Here is a 5,096-nt window from a genome sequence, read left to right on the forward strand (position 1 = left end):
CTGAAACTGGGAAAGGGGATATCATTCCAAATGTAAATAAAGAAAATATCTAATAAAAATAAATTTAAAAAATAATAAATTCATATGTTTAACTCCTATACACACCACACACATATGCACACATACACATGTACCACAAAAAAAGAAAAAGAAAAAACAAAAAAAATAAAAAGGAGCTCACAGGATTTGAAAAGGGACTGGATTAAATGAGTGATAGAGAGCATGCACATGAGTAAATGGTGGCTAACTTTGATCTTTAGCTTGAAAGATTTGACAATTCTTCCTTCTGAGATAAACAAAAGTAAGAAAATGACAGTTTTAAATATGTTTATGTCTATTAACAGATGAAAGATATGGATACACAAAGAAGGTAGTGAAATATACAAGTCTGGAAGCTAGGATGCAATCAAGGAATATTCAGCATTAATTTATACATGATATGTAGCAATTGGGGGTTGTAGTGGATAGTGTTGACTGCCAACTTCACAGGATCTGGAATCACCTGAAATAAGCCTCAGACATTTGTAAGATATTTTATAGATCTGATTAAGCTTCTGGCCACATTTGTGCATGATGTTTTGATTGGCTAAATGAGGTTTGAAAGCCCGACTAGAAGGAGAGTGGTACCACCTCCTGGGATTGGATATGTAAAAGTAACTCTTATTCGACAGATATAATTGTCAACTTGGAGGTTTAATGCTGAATGAGGTCACCCTTTCTATTTATTTCTGAATTCGAGCTGACTGATTCAAAGCAGCTGTTCTGGCTCAGAATGCCTCTCTAAGCTGACTGATTCAAACTGCCTTGTCTTGGCTTCTCATTGAATTGCTCTCCTTGGAAAAACTGCCTCAGATTCCATGAAATGAACTGCATTGACTACAAACTGAGCAGAACTGAGTGGAACTGCATGAACTCAAATGAACACCACTGTACCCTCTATACCTGACTCATTCTGCACCACTTTCTTTTTCTTTTTTTTTAATCCCATAACTTCCAAAAAACATAGTACAAATTACTTGAATCCTCTAAGATTTCATTTTTTCTTGTCTTTTTTTATTAGATATTTTCTTTATTTACATGTAAATTTCTCCTTTCCCATTTTCCCCTCCAAAAAACAAAGAAACAAACATAAACAACAAAAACAAACCCCTGTTGCCTTCCCCCTCCCCATGCCTGCCACCCCACCCTCTCCCACTTATTGGCCCTGGCATTCCCCTATACTGGGGCACAGATCTGCACCATCTTAAGTAACTTATCTTTCCTGTCTGTTCTTGTAAGAGTAGGGCACATCTTATCTCTGACTCATTCTGTCAAATCTTTTTCTGATTTGTCATTTTGTCCGCCCCTTAATTAGATGTCACTTTCAAATATGGCTGCTTCCTCCCACAAACCAACTTTATCTTCATTGTCTGAGATTAAAGGTGTGTAGTGGGAATGTCTGTATTCCAGCTAGATCACAAGGAACCAGAAAGTTTTCAATGTGATCCCCTGCCAGAACTGTGATGTTGTTGGATTAAAACTTCTCTTTAGGATCCTTGGTGGCACAAGAAAGAAACCAATATGAGCATGGCCATTGATCTATCTCCCTCTTCTTCCTGACTGCAGAGGCAATGTGACTGAAAACTCTTGCTGCCAGGATACTCTTCCTGTGATGGGCTTTAGACCTGTGAGCCAGAGCAACCTCTTCCTTACTTAAGTTACATGTGTCAAGGTATTTTATCAAGGCAATGACACAAGTAGCTAAGACAGGGTTATAAAAAAAAAGCTAACAAATGCATACTGCCATCTTCATACCTAAGCAAAACAAAGTAGGAATATGGCAATAGTGCTGCTGCAGATAGAGGAGGCAATGGAGAAAGAGATGTACTGATTGAGAACAAGAAAGGAAAAGACCCTTGAGTGGAGCATGAAGAAGAGCATTATAAAGTCTATTAAAAGTTAAAAAAGAGGATTTTGAGAAGGCAACAGAAGATAAAAGTAAAAAACATGGCAATGCTGTCTGTTGAAAGAGCTGTGGCTTATATTGTCTTCTCATGACACATTTTTAACCTTGATAGTAAGGATAAGGAGCTGATTTACCCAATGAGATTAATTGGAATTTAGAGAGGGAACAGAAAGCATCTAATCTGTACTATGGGACTTTAAATGCCGAGGAGCTGGGAGAGCCGAAACCAGGCAAAGTTGAGCCTGTTTTCAGGTGTCGGAAGGTAAGCTTTGTTTACCAAGGGCCAAGTGCCAAAATCAGATATCAAGGTTCTTATGAAGCCTGGAGAGCAGAAATCACAAAACTAGAACAAGCTGGAGCAAGCTGAGACTAGACATGGGAGTCTGGAACTTTCCTAACAACCCAGGAGGAGCAGCCCTGGGTCCTACTCTGATAAGGAACAGACTCAAGAGCCATAATCTATAGGTTCTCTTCCTGAGCTGCAGTGGGCTAAAGCTTCTCATGAACTGTTAGGTGGAAAGACTTGACCAGTTCTGGAGGATTCTTGGTAAAAATTGGTAATTTGAGAAATAAAAACAAAATGATTCCCTGTAATTAGGGCTGAATTCATGTATGTAGCTGTTGCAGCATTTTCTCTGTCCAATCACATTAGGGCAGTGAAAAGCCTGTGATTGGACAGGAATAGAGAGGTGGAGTTAGAAGTTGAGGAAGAGAAAGAGCCGAGGGAAAAGGGCAGATTGATCATGGAGTCAGAGGAAGATGATGAGTCAGACCCCACATGGTTATAACCAAGCTAAGGTTTTTACAAGGTTAAATTGATTGGGTCAAAATTTGTCGTTAACATTTGGCATTGAAATTATTGTATTGGCATCTTGTAATTGTGATCTTACTATTATTCTATAAACCTTATTAGATAATTGAAAAAAAAAAACTTTTGTGGGAATATTTAAAAAATGAATCTACCTGGCAATCACGTTCTTGAGCTTGTACCGTCCGGTAACACCATGTCCTGGCGGGCTCTTGTTATTTTCTCCCAGCTAGCAGCAACATCTCGCTCACCAACTCCTTACACACCCCCACAATTATTCATTCAAGGCCTAGAACCTGGTAAAGCATGACCCCCCCAAAGGCTCAATTATCTAATCAGGTTTATATAATAATAATAATAATAATAATAATAATAATAATAATAATAACAATATCACAATTACAAGATGCCAATACAATAATTTCAATGCCAAATGTTAAAGACAAATTTTGACCCAATCAATTTAACCTTGTAAAAACCTTTGCCTGGTTATAACCACGCGGGGTCTGACTCGCCATCTTCCTCTGACTGCATGATCAACCCACCCTTTTCCCACTGCCCTTTCTCTTGCTCAACTTCTAGCTCCACCTCTCTATTCCTGTCCAATCACAGGCCTGTCACTGCCCTAGTGTGATTGGACAGAGAAAATGCTGCAACGGGTAGCCTTACAGTCACACAGAGCCCTGGACTTAAGGGGGCTTCATGTTTGACTTAGTGCTGGGCTGTTGCCATCTTACAGTTATTGAACAAGTGGCCCATATAGTTAACTATAATGGGCCTGAAAAATGACAAAGACAGTGCCAATTATAATTTATTTTCTGGTCACATATTTCACATTTTTTTCTAACTGTGGAGTCAAATTGAGTGGGTGGGTACTCTTTCTGCCATATGGTTGGATTAATGTATTCCATCTGGTTGAAGGCTTGTATCAAAAGGTTAACGTACAGGAGAGTACCAAATTTACAGAATTTGAATAATACATTCCAGAACAGGCTTTAAATTGTTTGTCATAATGTGTTTTGAGACTCAGAATGTAGATCTCCGACTCACTCCATCTCTGTAATTTATCTCTTTCTTGGAGGTGATATTAGTGTGATGGAGGCCAGTTTCTAGTTTGTGAACGTTTTCTACAGAGAGATTCATTTGATGAGAACTAATGTCTTCAGTCAAGAATCAAGGACAGAAGGACTGTCAACACTAAGGTGAGTGGACCTAGAAGGGACATTCCCTCTATTGACCTTGGAGATAAATGCCCTCCTGGAGAATACCTGATTGGCACTTCCTTCAAGAGTCACAAGCAAACATACACAACCATGATACAGGTTTCTGACTCAGCCACTTTAGGGTAACAAATGTTTGTTTTGCATAGTCAATAAGTTTGTAGCATAATTTCTTATACAGCAATAGATAACTAATAAGAATGACTAATACACAAACCTTAAATAGGTTACATTCTCATGAAAAGTATTAAACATCTCCAGGCTGTTCTTCCATTTTAGAGTTGGTATTAGACAGTTTCATAAAAGTCAGGGGAGGTTAACAGACTACAGGGCAATGCAGTCTGTGTTCCTCCAAGGTATGTTCATCGAACTGTAAGTTGATCATACTAAGTATATTTATGTGAGATGTTTCATAGTGTGCATCTGGTCCATTATCCAAGTCCTAATAGCAGAGAAATTAAAAATAAATAGCTTACCAATTCACTTGATGAACTACCTGCCTGGAAAAACAGGAATCCAAGCTTTGAGGAACATTGAAAAATTCTCAGAACATTTTGCCAAACTTCTGGTAGCTGCTACTGTGATCACAAGCACTGTCTTATGCTCCCAGGGAGTAACTTTGCCCTGTGATATTTCCTGGGTTGCTAGAGAATTCAGAGTACCTGTGGCCCAAGGGAAATATGGTAGGCATGGCACTAACTTTCCTACCTATAGGGAAAGACCTAAATTAGGTTTCTCCTATTAGTATGTTAGAGCCAACATGGAAAGAAGAGGCATGCAGAGGTAGTATGAGGTTTCTGAAGTTTATTTAAGAGTACTGAGAAGGAAGCAGGCAAACTCCACTGTGATGTTATAAAGCTAAGGGACAGAAATGATGTACTAAGATTATAGATTTATTAAGCCTCGGGTTACTGTGGTCTGAATGGTAGGAAATATAGGCTTCTTTAGGCTTCTCTAAGTAGCTAATAATCCTTATATAGGATTTCTATCATATGCTAATTACCAAAGACTAGAACCATCTGCCTAGGGGACAGAGGCAGGGGCATGAAAAGAATACTGTAAAGCTATTATTCATGTACCCTCCAGTCTGTACTAAATGCTAACATTTACTGTCTAACGGAAA

At 38.7% G+C, this 5,096-nt stretch overlaps 1 long non-coding RNA gene across 1 annotated transcript in view; it reads left to right on the forward strand.

The window, feature by feature from the left end:
• The window catches only part of LOC116078056, an 18,634-nt gene extending 14,783 nt beyond the window's left edge, over positions 1-3,851 (forward strand). Inside the window, exon 3 of the long non-coding RNA XR_004113410.1 lies at positions 3,835-3,851. This is a non-coding gene — a long non-coding RNA (uncharacterized LOC116078056). The remainder of the gene's footprint in view (positions 1-3,834) is intronic.
• Positions 3,852-5,096: the final 1,245 nt, after the last annotated feature.

The sequence above is a fragment of the Mastomys coucha genome, unplaced genomic scaffold (assembly GCF_008632895.1).
Source record: "Mastomys coucha isolate ucsf_1 unplaced genomic scaffold, UCSF_Mcou_1 pScaffold5, whole genome shotgun sequence".
NCBI classification, from domain to species: domain Eukaryota; kingdom Metazoa; phylum Chordata; class Mammalia; order Rodentia; family Muridae; genus Mastomys; species Mastomys coucha.